This window comes from Branchiostoma lanceolatum, chromosome 18 (genome assembly GCF_035083965.1).
Source record: "Branchiostoma lanceolatum isolate klBraLanc5 chromosome 18, klBraLanc5.hap2, whole genome shotgun sequence".
NCBI classification, from domain to species: domain Eukaryota; kingdom Metazoa; phylum Chordata; class Leptocardii; order Amphioxiformes; family Branchiostomatidae; genus Branchiostoma; species Branchiostoma lanceolatum.
In genome coordinates, this window is record NC_089739.1 from 2,386,178 (window position 1) to 2,400,914 (window position 14,737).

The 14,737-nt window shown below is 40.5% G+C and overlaps 1 protein-coding gene across 1 annotated transcript in view; it reads right to left on the bottom strand.

Annotated features, from left to right (window-relative positions):
- Positions 1-7,688, bottom strand: part of LOC136424298 (potassium voltage-gated channel protein Shal-like) — a 100,000-nt gene extending 92,312 nt beyond the window's left edge. Inside the window, exon 1 of the mRNA XM_066412844.1 lies at positions 7,065-7,688. The gene's annotated coding sequence lies outside the window, so the exon portion shown is untranslated. The remainder of the gene's footprint in view (positions 1-7,064) is intronic.
- Between the last annotated feature and the right edge of the window lie 7,049 nt (positions 7,689-14,737).

Sequence of the window (14,737 nt, forward strand, 5' to 3'; positions counted from 1 at the left end):
TCCTAATCCTAACAGCCACATGATATATCCATCGTAACCCTCAGTTCTGTGTATTTCCAAGAAAGAGAAAGCTAGAGCTTACCCTGTTTCTGTCTTCTCAAGGATCAAAATACGTGTTTACTAATCATGAAGATCAGAAACACAGACACGTTTTCATGCTTATTAGTTTATAGTTCACATTTACTAACCTAATCCTAATAACCTCATGATCCAACCATCATAACGCTTATTCCTGCGCATTGCAAGGAAAGCAAAGGCTTGCCCTGTTTCTAGCTTCTATAGAATCAACAGATTAGTTCACTTATCATGCAGACTTGCAACACGTTCACGTCATTTATAGTTCATTCAATTTTGTACTAACCTAGTACTAACAACCACATGATTGAACACGTCATAGGCGTGTGTATTTCCAAATATCAAAGACAGGCCTGTGATTAATCTAATATTCTCCGGTTGTGGCTTCATAATGTCAAAGTGACAAGGACAGTTCTCCATTGATTAAACGAAATTACATTACTGTCTCATTGCTGCGATCCTCACGGTGAAGATCCGTGCCTCAAATTTACGACTCCGCGCCATGTAGCTGACAAGAGAGAGGACATTCCGGGCTAATGACGCGTTTACCGCGCGGCAAAAACCACTCCGAAATCCTGAAGATGACCTTGAGACGTTCGATGGTTCCTTGATGAAAAATTTGTTTACCAGCGGAGTAAGGTTCCGCCTGACGTGCGCACTCTACCGTGACTGATGGTACTGCAGGTGGGTCACGCCATGATGGTCTTCCAATCATGGCGGACGCCATTTTGTCCCGCCCAGTCATCGCTCAAACTTTTCGACTCATCGCTGTATCTTATTTCTAGGAGCAATCTGCGAGCGCCTTACAAGACTAAACTACCAACCTAAAGGGAAAGGAAGAAGTAAAATTTTACTTTTCCTTATTACAATATAAAGGAAACCTATAGACGACCAAAAAATGCAATCTACAAAAAAGGAAACAATCATTAATCTAGCCATCGCTCAAACTTAGGTGTTATTTATCGAAACAGCCTGCGAACGGCTAACATCTAATGAAATAAGCTACCAAACTAAAGGGAATTAAAACGATGCAAGATAAATAAGACATTTCATACGTATCTTATTTCTCGGAATAATATATCTGCAAACGGCTCGCAAAAATAAGGTACCAAGCTAAAGGAAATGGGAGTTTAATTTAAATTTCATATCTTATGTGTATTTAGCAATTTATCACTTTTCCTCATGATTCAACCGTCATAATCCAAAGGGAAATCCATAGACGACCCAACAATGCAATCTACAAAGAGGAAACAACGGTTTTGATTTAGCCATCGCTCAAACTCGTCGACTCGTCGCAGAGTGGAGACAACTGGTCTAATTTAGCCATCACTCAAATTTGTCAACACATCGTTCGCTGTCGGCTGTATCTTATGTCTTTGAAACATTTGTCAACAGATCACATTATACACGTCTATGAAGACGATTGAAATAGGAAACGTGTAAACTCAGTCAGCCATTCGACGCATATCATGTACCTATTCACTAATCTATAATAAAGATAATCTATACACGGCCCCAAAACACAATTTACACAGAGGACGGAATAATATGAGTGCTGCATGTTATCTTAGATGTATCATTTTCATTTATTTTCTTTCTGTCAACGATAACGATTAATGTTACACATGGTTCTCTATCATTGGCCTTATCACTATACGTAGTTGTTTTTTTAACGAACTCGCTCATGATCAGTGCAAGGCCGTAGGGCACCACTCATCAAAGCACTGAACTAGTTCTTACTGTAGCAGCATCTCTTCACCCTAGGTCAGAAACATCGATGCTCGAGACAAGCATGACTTCACTGACCCATTAGGAGAAGCAGGGGTTGATGAACGTAATTATATCTTGAATGCACCCCTTGTATTGTCCTTGTTGTATTTTTGATGTTGTATAAAACTCAATGAAGAAAACTATTTGAGACAGTTGGATAACTGCACGAAAGATATCGCCCTCTAAGCGCAGTAGTAACAACTTCATCTGTCACCACTGGCATTGATTCCTCCGCACTGTGCGCATCTGCCCTTTTTTTTCTGGATCACTTACTAGTATTATAATTATCAACCCGTGTGCAATATTTAGAACAAGCCAAGATAGTAATTCTGCCTTGACAGAATTCCGAGTTAGTCTTCGTAGACAACTATGACCATCACATGTGAAACTGATATTTGGTTCGGCCATATTTGCGATATCACCAAATATTTTACATAGAAGATCTTTATTGACACAACATATAAGACATGCTTTAAAGCACAATTTGTCCAATATGACGTGCCTAATTGTATAGACATGTTACACAAATAGACATTTTTGTGAAGGTAAGATTGTCCGTGTTATGTACTGATTGAATTTGTCTTAACTACACTTCACATAAGGGGGTGTCCCTGTGGTGTAGTGGTCTGCGCTTTCTGCCTCTCACCACATCTGGTTCAAATTACTTGGGCCAGAAGGCCCGGGTTCAAGTCCCGGGTAAGGGCACTTCTGGACAAGAGGCGCATTGAGTCATACCAAAGACTTAATAAAAATGGTACATACTTCTGAAACAGTATGGAAGTTAAACACACTTCACTGCCAGTGGACTATATCGACTAGCCCCCTGCTGCAGTGATTGCACCACAAGTGTGGCCCAGGGCTATGAAACGGAGATGGGCACCGCCCTATACATCAATAATGGTGTGGGAGGATTTTAACTTAACACTTCACATAGCAGCGTTCTGAGAAGGACTTTACCCCTTTCGCCCTTAAAGAGACCAAGAGACATCTTAATGCCAAACCAACAAGACAAAATTACCTGTACTGACATTTTCCCTACCACAAAACCAAGCCAAGCTAATAAAACAAAGCTTGTAATTATCTCATCATCGCATTAAAGTGCAAAAGAGATGCTACAACTGTGCCCCGTACCATGTTCTTAATGAAAAGACCGTCCGAGGATAAACTGGTCCGGTGGTTTCGTGATTAGAAACGAACTGAAGGATGACCGGTGACGCCATTTCATTAGGCAGTCCCAAATTAGACTGTCTTTAGTTTAGTAGTGAATTCATGAAAGATGCAAACGTGATTCTTTGCGACGGCAGTAAGGTCTTACCCTTGAGAATTCAAGTATCGTTTTGATTGCTTGTTTGTTTGTTTGTTTGTTTGCTTGTTGTTGTTTTTTTGGTTGGTTAGTTGGTTTTTGTGTCTCTGGGCAATGTGAAGGGGATGAAGCCTGTTCTTTCCGATTGCCTTGCTCTCAAGTGAACTGAAGTAGAGTGGTTTATTCTTCAAGGTTATCATTAATGTCAGGTATCATCGTGCACCGTCTATTATCTATTTGCCACTTTCCTCAAAAAATAATTGGGGCTATTCATGTTCCCCTGCTTCCCCAAAAAGTCAAACCCAATCTGCCTAGATACAGCCAACATTGTCATTTATTGTGTAATTTAGCCATGGCATGGCTGCTAAGCAATTCGAATAAACAGTTATGTAATATGTTAAAATAAATTGGAATTTTGAATTACCTCTTGTTACAACAACGTCAGCCATTGTCCATATTGTCAGATTATGTCTCCTGTGCTTCTAGCATGTACTTGCAATTAGACTTCGGGCATGAACTTTGAAAAACACTTTCTACCATAATTGAACTTAAGAATATATTGATGTCTACTTTTGTTAGCCTAATATTCAGCATCGCACTCCCTCAACAGCGATAGAGAAACATTACAAAAGGAGTTCAGGGTGAATAAACGTAATAGTTGATTCAGCTGCCGTCACAATGGGATCTAGGGGCCTTGTAACAATTTGGGCTTTGATTTTTCATCGCTTGATTTGCGATATTTATCGGGCTTCCGAGAAATAGGTGCAGTTCTACGTTTAAAATAGCATCACTGGAAGTCATTCAGGGGTCAGTCCGCCTTGTCGTTTGCACACGCGCCGTTTACAGAGCGCTTGGCCAGGAAGCTCGCTTTGATGGCTGCATTCAGCGCCGATGATGAAGACGCGGCAATGCCAGGGCTGTAAAGGCAACATTCCACCAGACGGCGATCGCGCTGCGCTCTCGCAACGACCGACATTGGATGTGTGTAACCCATGATTTCATATTTGGAATATCATTCACGATGTACAAGTATGACAGAAAAGATAACAAAACACACAAAACGTTCAAAGATGCACTCGTTATCTTTGAAATCCGTTGAGCAATCTGTTGACTTCTGGGTCGCAGCACTAGAGCGGTGAGAGCGCCGTCCTAGTGAAATGAGGTTTAAAGCATCGTCTACTGCGACCTACACTGGATTTGTGTAACCCATTATTTCATGATTGGAATATCATTCACGATGTACAAGTATGACAGAAAAGATAACAAAACACACAAAACTTTAAAAGATGCGCTCGTTATCTTTGAAATCCGTTGAGCAATCTGTTGACTTCTGGGTCGCAGCATGAGAGCGGTGAGAGCGCTGTCCTAGTGAAATGAGGTTTAAAGCATCGTCTACTGCGACCTACACTGGATTTGTGTAACCCATTATTTCATGATTGGAATATCATTCACGATGTACAGGTATGACAGAAAAGATAACAAAACACACAAAACTTTAAAAGATGCGCTCGTTATCTTTGAAATCCGTTGAGCAATCTGTTGACTTCTGGGTCGCAGCACTAGAGCGGTGAGAGCGCCGTCCTAGTGGAATTGGGTATAAAGCATCGTCTACTTCGACCTACGCTGGATTTGTGTAACCCATGATTTCATAATTGGAATATCAAGCACAATGTAAAGGTATGACAGAAAAGACAACAAAACACACAAAGTGTTAAAAGATTCGGTTTCTATCTATGGAATCCGTTGAGGAGTCTGTTAAGTTCTATGTCGCAGTGCGAGCGCGTCGAGAGCGCCGTACTTGTGGAATGGGAGTATAAAGCACCGTAGAATGGCGCTACTCGCCATTTGGGACGTTCTATGGTAATAGCCACGCTTACTACGGTGGCGCGTTTCGCTAAAGCGCGTGGAATAGCAATGCCACGGTATGCCTTTTCAATCCAGACTTTAAATAGTATAGCTTTGAAGATATTCCAAAGGGTTTGTGGCATGGCAGCTCGAAAACATTGAAGCCTTTGAAAACTACGAGCGGTGATTTCAAAGTAAAAACGTTGTCAAGATGCAAGGGATACGAGGTTATATGCCTTAGAAGTACATAATGTGATTTGATACATTCATCATTTATGTTTCTGGGGCACGTTCTCCGCATGCCAGAGGAGAAACTTGTCAAACCGTACGCGCTCTACGTCCCATCTCATGGCAGATGCAGACAAGGACACCAGCCCACCACATATCTACAGAATATCCAACATCTCCTATGAGATTACAACATCCAGCTCTCAACGAGACATATCTCTGACATAGCTAGTAACAGGGGGAAATGGAGGAAACTTGCGGTCGCCTGCGCAATAGCAACCGACCGATAATGATGACATATATCTTTCTTTTTTTCATTTCAAATTCTATTTCTATCGGAATACCGATATATGAAATACACACGCCATAAGAATCACGATGTAGATTAAATTATAGTTCACTTTCCCAGTTCACTGTATCATATTTCACTGTATTGTATCCTAATTCTGTCGAATTAAAACGCCCTACATCATATCTAAGAACATGTTTTGTTGTGTTCAGTAATTGGGGTACGATGCTCCGGTTTCACTTGCACCGATTCAACATAACGACGCAGTAAAACCGGGGAGTGGGAGGTAAAATTAACAGCCGGTTGTAAACATTTTACCGGCGGTAGGACATGTTAACTGCCTTTAAGCCGACCTCACTTGGAAGTATTTGCCTCGTACACGGGGAACATCCATGATTATCAACTGTCTTTAAGAAGAAATTGTCTTTTTCATTAGACACGTCTCTTGTATCCGGTCCGGTATTTTTTTCTGTTTTGTGCATATTGTGCAACTGTGACAATGTTATCATTAGGATATTTGTCACGTTTACAAGAACCACTAATGGATATCAACATTCTTTAGCAGACAACCAATTCCATCCTTATGTTTTATATGATCGTTTTATGTCTAATGTATACATGTGGCAAATTTTTTACCTGTGTTGTCAACAAGGTATCGCTAGAATATTACATATACCTCAAAAAATTGATAGCACTGAGGAGAATTCACTAACCCCTTTAAAAACAAACAAACCTTCAAGTAACACTAATATTCTTGCCATAGCAAATACTTGACATAGCAAAGCTCTTGCTTCCGATCTTGAGACGTTAAAACGCAAAACGATATCTATTCTGCTTTCAAACGAACAGTTATTGGTTACGGGGCGCCGGCGATTCTGAATCTATCAGTCTCGGTCCATTTCGTAATCGATTTCTTTGACAAATGAGAAAGGACTGGGCACGATTGGACATTCGCTGCTGTCAATATAGATACAGTCACTGCCAATATCCAACAAAGCACTGCGCTATCTATAGAGCCTGGCGTTTTCTTATATCGCCTTGCTGGCCTCTTTTTAACGCTCAACAGCTGAACTATGCAATAAAAATTGTTTCCTATAATCTCAGTTCCTGCAAAAATATCTCCCGATCTGTTATAAACCTTGCAATCTTTACCAGCTATAATTTTCTACATCTATCAGTCCAAGCAACTGAATACATTCTGGAGAGGACTTACATTTCGGCTATCTCAAAAACTGACGATAGACTTTACGCTCAACAACTGAACAATACAATAAAACTGAGTCCCTGCAAAAAAAAATCTATATGTTTTTATCAACGTTGTAATCTTTACAAGACGCTAGCATATTTTGCTTGGAGAGTCAAGCAAGGGACATGTTGTCATCCAAATCTTCGGCAAGCCTGTTGGTTGTAAATGGATTCTAATACGTGCTATGGTACATGTTGCATTCAGATCGAGTATGCTTATCCGAAGGGGTGTATGTGACATGAGTGCTCAAAGTGTATCTCTAAGTACAGGGATCTGATATTTAGGACGAGAAAATTGAATCCACTTACCTAGTGTTTTCCAGGAATATATCACGGAGCCTTCCAGGAAGAACGTTTCATTAACGCTTAGAACCTCATCGATTCCTGGAAAGCTGCAAATTCCCGTAACGTCCAAACGATCGACCCGGTCCGCTCCGCTCCTCGCCTGTACTCTCACTGCCACCCCGGGAGTTTGGCCGGCCCGATGGCGTGAAAAATCCCAGGCATTTGCTAGCTGACAAGTCGGACACGATGATTCAGTACCCGAGATAAAACCGGGAAGGCGTCTCTCCTAAGCCGGACAGCGATCCGGGAAGTCACGCGGGAAGACAAAAAGAACGCTGCGGAGAGATGACTGAGCGAGCGTGTATCGCTGCGAGCTCCAAACGCCGATATCCCTCTCACTCTAAACTGCGGGTCGTTTGAAACAGGGGTGTGTCGGTCCTGGCACGCCGGGTGGAACGATCGTTCCCACTCATTGGGTGAATAATGAACAGCTTAAGCGTGCGGCGACAAGTTACCCCAGGAGTTTCCGACACGAGACCCCGGGGTCAAATACTGGCCGGTGTACCGGAAAAAAGGGTAGTTCCAAATATGCAAACTACGGCTTAAGCGGTTGATGTGAATGCAGGTGATGATAGGGGGCACATAGTGTCCAGAGCCGTGCGGACGGTAGGGTCGTTATTTTGATTTATGAGCTGTGGCTAATTTAGGATGAGCAGGGCGCATGCGCTGTAATACGAGAAGGGTGTTTATAAGGTTTTCCTGGAATGATCGACGCGGACCGCGGGAAGGGCGAGAACACTTTGCGGAGGGATGTCACAATTCTACGGTAATTAGGGTCCACAATTCCAACATACGGCGACCTCGCTGCGACCTAAATTGGATTTGTGTAGCCCTTGACATCATAATTGGAATATCATGTAAAATGAAAAAGCAAGACTAAAAAGACAACAAAAAATACAAAGCGTAAAAGTTTTTTTATCTATGATAATAAAATCAATGTATTTTAGTCTTGCATCTTGTGTAGGCGTTTATATGTGTTTTAGTCGTATTTTAGTCATAAACGTCTCAATGTGCTTTGTGAAAGTTTGTATTAAAATTTGTATATTGTACAGTTACCAGGACTAACCCTTTGTAATAGCCTTCGGCTAGTTGGGTACATGTAGCCCTAACAGTACTTTTCTACAGCCAAATAAATAGATCAAATCAAATCTATGAAATTCTTTCAGCGATCTGTCAAATCGCTCAGTTGCAGTATATGTAAAATCGTTTTTATATTGTGAAACCAGGGGTACCTGAAAACAGGCTTGCCTGAGTGAATTTTCTCTGTATAGATAAAATAGATAAAAATAAATGCAGCGGCCTGGCTATAGCCTTAATCCTAGATCCTCCGTCATTAATCACAAATCCTCTAAACAAACGGCGGGGTGTTCAAGACGTAACCGTGGCCTTGACTTCCCCACCATATTTTTACAAGATTTGTGTGAAAGAATCGGGACAAACACCGTGGGAGTTAAAAGCCTTGGGATGATATGCGGGTCTAGCACTTAAGCTGAGACAGACAGGTAGGCACTAAAGGGCCCTGTCACGCCTGAGCGTTTACACGTTGCGTGTGAGTTGCCTATGGACAAAATTCAATACGCAGCTGTACGCACAACAGTTGTGGAATTTTTCTTATTTTAAGGAAAGATTATTTTGACGAATGTGTGACTCACATTTCATTATTCATATGTCAGATGTGCCTAACACAAACATCAAAATAATCGAAACATATTGATAAAGTATAACTTGCGCATAAGCGTGATTTCGTTCATACCCAAAACTATCATGCCTACTGGGCCATATTGTGCGTATGCCGGCGAACATAAAACTTACACAAATCGATTGAGATGCATGTGAGACGCGTATAGTGCGCACGGCGGCGTATTGAAAAAAATGTCAATGCGCAAGTCACACGCAACGGTGTGACGGGGGCTTTAGCGGTTATTGCCCCGGTATTATCACTACAGCACGCAGGGGATACACGACTTTCAAAGTGAATAGACGAGGTCGCGTTGATTGGTCGAGCGGCTAGGCTAGAGAACACGAGAACGTGAGGTCGAGGGTTCGATTCCTAGAATTTCTGACTAGACATTGTGTTCTTAGGTAAAGACACTTTACACGACATCCCTCACTCTACCCAGGTGTAAAATCGGGTACCTGACTACGGTTGGGGAGGTAAAAAGCATTGGAAGGAGATTGCATCATAATTATGGTATCTTCCAATACCGTGCCCTAAACACGGTGGATAACAACCCACTGCCCCTACAGCCTCTAAATGTGTATAGGACTTCACTTTTACACGAGGTCAAGGACACCCAGTTGATTCGGTACAAAACCTCTAAGCTCTGGTTTTGAGATCATATCCTCTGTACCTGCACATTAAAACCCCCACAAAGAGTAGATCAAGGTTTCCTCCCAGTTACCTTCTTATACCCCCATTCCACTAGGTCGGTGACCTCGCTGCGACCGTGCTGCGTCCTAATATTTTTCAGAGCGCTCAACGAACTTCATAGATAATAATACGAACCTTTTTACGCTTTGCATGATTGTTGTCTTTTCAATCATACGTTTACGTTTTGCATGATATTCTAATTATGAAGTCAATGAATACACACATTCAATGTAGGTCGCATCGAGGTCTGGTGCAATGCGGGCTTTTTTTGTATGGCGTAATTCGCACCATGTTGGAATACAGTGTACGTCTGTTAAACACGCCAACATACTGTAATCCAATTTTCCGCATGGGCGCCGGGGGATTCAAACTATAATCATTACGATGCCAATGAAAAGCCTTTATAGACATACATTTATGAAGACTTGGCCACATATTTGTACATTCTAATCTACCGATTTATGCTAATTGATCAATATCATATCATTAAGTAATGAATACTTACCAAATGTCTTCCAATCCTGTGGCCTTTTGCAAAATCAGTGACCGATTCTCTGGTTCAGAAAACAAAAATCATCATTGAGGTAAGGGTCAGACAAAATAGAATAAAGATACAAATTATTTGATTTAAGTCCTAATAAATCTAAAAACATAGAGTGTCGTCCATACACATAGATGATATCACAAAACACAAAACAGGGGTGAGACTACTTTGACACTAATATGGTAACTCAGAAATCAAAATATGGAAAAAATGGCTGCAAAAAGTCCATGTAGACCGATTCTGTCAATGTGAAATATTAGATTGAATTTCAGCAGATTGTCAAAGTTTAATCGCGTGTGGCAAGCCCAGTTACCCTGTTGTTGTACGTCACTAACATCGTTACCCAGGAATATTAGCCAATAGTGGTGCACTGGCTGAAAATGGAATGAATTATTTTCCCCCATACCGTTTTGATTGATAAGAAATGCCAATATAAACGGAAGCGTGCTAATTTAGCTTTATTCTATTGATTTTGAGGTTTTTACGACACTTAGGAGAGGTCTTTTGATGTATTTGATTAAAGATAGATTATGTGGTTTTGCTTAGATTTCGATAACCGCCAGCCAATCCTGTCTAATACGTACCACGCCAAACCCTCCAAACAGGAATAAATGACTAAACGGATGAAGGAAGAAATGAAGGAAGGAACTACTTGCTAAACAAATTTAGTCCTAAAGGGCTAATGTAGCATGGATACGGTTAACTAGCATATATCTATATCAAACGGACGAAATCATTCTGTTCTATTTTCTGTTTCTCTGTCTATATTACTAAATGGTACCAAATGTTGTATGTGACTCTTAATCAAGCCAGTAGAGAATCAATTGTTGTTATTCACCCTTTTAAGTTATTACCTAACACATTTATTTCAAATTGGTATATTTACCAAATTTTTCGATCCTATTGATTGTGTTTCCCTAGCTTTTTTTACAATATAATGTGTTAATTAACCCTTGTCCTGCTGAGCCCGACAATTGCGACATGCTTGTTCTGTATGCCAGCCCTGACAAGTGTCGGGTTGAGGGTATTTCTAGAATACGTACGTCGCACCCGCGCAGATGTAACTGAAAATGAGCAATATCAAACTAGTACCCTTTGTTTCAAAGGTGTCTGGGTACTTCAGCAGTGGGGGTATATTTTTGCTCTGAAAATCCAGCAGGACAAGATACCATGATTATGATGCAATAAATGATCTGATAAGAGTCGGATCAGGTGTTGTGCACTTAGACACAATCACTTCCATCCGGGCATACAAACGCATTATCAGTACTTTTCATCATTTGAATGAAATTCTCGTTTATAACTATCATAATTTATCTTCATATTACGATGATACATCAGCATAATATTTCATATAGAGAGGGTATCACGAACTCGCTAGGTTTTGAATTTATTACATATTAGGCCATGTTGATTTGATTATATGGATGACATCCGAGCGCGCATCAATTTTCGTTCGTTTCCACCCAAAAAAAATAGGCCATATCGTTAATCGTACTAAGCAGCTGCAAAACGGTGTCAATTGCCAAGTATTTAACTTAAAATTAGAATAAATTAAAACTTCCGTCAACTTGGCACGTTATAGCCAGTCGATAATAAAATAAAACGGGAGATACAATAAAATCGCTTTATTCAATGTAGAAAGCTTTTGTCAATCCCCCTATTCTTACTGGACTGTACAACGGTACACATGATGATACTTTTTGCTCTGAAACAGACAAACGCTTCTGTCAAATGTTGAGGTTTTAGAGTACAATCGTGCATGAAATAAAACGAAAAAGATAAAATAAAATCGCTGAGAAGTATTTCATACAGAGAGCTTTTGTCGTAGCCGCTAAACTTTTGCTGGATTATACAACTGTACCCATATATGATAGTTTTTTGTTTTTTTTTAGTTTGAACAGACGAACGCTTCTGTCAAATTTAGAGGTTTGAGAGTCAGGTCGTGTCTCAAATAAAACGGGAGATAAAATGAAACTGCTGACAAGTATTTCATGATTTTGTCATAGCCGCTAAGCTTTGACTGGATGTAATATTGTACAACGGGACCCTAATATATACTTTTTGCGTTGGAACAGATAAACGCTTCTTACTGTCAAATTTTGTGGTTTTAGAGTCCAGTCGTGCCTCGAATAAAACGGGAGAGATAAAATGAAACCGCTGACAAGTATTTCATGTAGAGAGATTTTGTCGTGGCCGATAAGCTTTGACTGGATGTAATATTGTACAACGGTACCCCATATATACTTTTTATAACGATAAACGCTTCTTACTGTCAAATTTTGTGGTTTTAGAGTCCAGTCGTGCCTCGAATCAAACGGCTGAGATAAAATGAAATCGCTGACGAGTATTTTATGTAGAGGGGTGATTGAGTAGAATTGATTGCCGCAGGAAACGTCTCCAGTAGAAATTACAAACGATGCTTTTTTGTCAACCCGGTTGCCACATCAATCATGTCGGTTAAATGAAGCGAAACTTTGATTAACTTCCTCGCTTTGTGCCGACCCGAGATCGTTCGATCGTTCGGATATTTTATACAGTCCATTAACTTTCATTTGTCTTCCTAGAAATTAGGAAAGTAGCATACAAATTTACATACAAGCTATTTAGATGTACATGTGTATTCAAGCCGATAGACATATATGCATATCGCCAAGAAACTTGACCCCAGATTTTTCGATCGCTCGGATATTTCATTTAGTCCATTAACGTACATTTGTAAGTAGCTAAACTAAGTCTTCCTAGAAATTAGGTAAGTAGCATTCAAATTTACATACAAGGTATGACAGCCATTTAGATGTACATTGTATTCAAGCCGATAGACATATAGACGGATCGCCAAGAAATTTCCTTTGTTCTGTTGACCCCAGATCGTTCGATCGCTCGGATATTTTATCAAGTCTATTAACTTTCATTTGTAAGTAGCTAGTCTTCCTAGAAACTAGGTAAGTAGCATACGCATTTACATACAAGCTATGACGGCTATTTAGATGTACATGTGTATTCAAGCCGATAGACATATATACATATCGCCAAGGAACTTGACCCCAGATTTCTCGATCGCTCGGATATTTCATTTAGTCCATTAACGTACATTTTTAAGTAGCTAAACTAAGTCTTCCTAGAAATTAGGTAAGTAGCATTCAAATTTACATACAAGCTATGGCGGCTATTTAGATGTACATTTGTATTCAAGCCGATAGACATATATACATATCGCCAAGGAACTTGACCCCAGATTTCTCGATCGCTCGGATATTTCATTTAGTCCATTAACGTACATTTGTAAGTAGCTAAACTAAGTCTTCCAAGAAATTAGGAAAGTAGCATACAAATTTACATACAAGCTACATGTATTTAGATGTACATGTGTATTCAAGCCGATAGACATATACACAGATCGCCAAGAAATTTCCTTGTGTTCTGTTGACCCCAGATCGTTCGATCGTTTGCATATTTTGAACATACGTGTGTACGTAGCTACTTTTACTGGACACATTACATACAAATTACATAAAAGTTATGAACATGTAATTGTCAATCGTAGACGTATTACCTGTGGTGGTTACCGATGCAACTCCCGCTGCCACCAAAGAGTCAAACGTAAAATACATCTTCACAATTAGCATTTGAAACGAGAGAAGCAACACCTCTCGCGTTGTCGTTGTCATTGTTATCATTCCCTGCAATTGGTCCGTTCTGCTGCAATGCCAAGGGCACACACACAAAACCGACCTTGACCCTCGTCTTCTCAACACCTACCCACATGATAAATATCATCATAATCCATTCATAGGTTTCTAAGCTTTTCTAAGTTATGAAAACTTTTCTAAGTTATGAAAACTTAGCGACAACTTCAGGTCCTTCAAAATCGAGCTGCCAGGGTCATCCTACAAATGAAGCGACGATCCAGTGTCCAAGACCTACACAGCAGACTCAACTGGAAGTATCTGACGCAGCGGAGAAAGGAACACATGTGTGTGATGGTCTTTAAATGTATTAACGGGCTTGTCCCAACATACCTGGATACCACCTTTGTACACAACCACCTGTTACACAGCCACAACACCAGACAAGCCTCTTTGCTCCATAAACCCAATTACACAAACACAGCCGGCCACCGCACATTTGCATACAGAGGAGCAACATATTAAAATACACTTTCGGCGGACATTAGACATGCACCAACTCTACGGCAGTTTAAAGCTGCCCTAGGACACACTCCTCCGCACATTGACCTCTGACCTCCACCGTTGACGTTTTTGGTTGATCTCGACAACTGTTCTCTGTAATGACGCTTCGGTTTATTTGTATGTATTGTTTGTTGTCCTCTGGTTGTCTCACTGAATGTAACACGATTCGTTTTTGTTATTTATTTAGTGGGCCCCCTTGGAAATCAACTTCAAATAAGTTGAATGGGGCTACCCACTTGTCTGAAGATGAATAAATAAATAAATAAAAATGAACAAATTCCGGAAACACCGACAGATACACTCCAAACGACACCTCCGTTTTTCATGGTGGTAAAGCTGAACCCACGGCACTCTGGCGGCGTCGCTGCGGCCGATCGAATTGACAAAGCACTCAACGAATTTCATCGACAAAAAAACGAATTTTTTAAAAGCTTTGCGTGTTTTGTTGCTTTTGGTCATGCGTGTACGTTTTGAATGATATTCCCATTATCAAGTCGATGGTAACACAAATCCAGTTTAGCACGCAGCG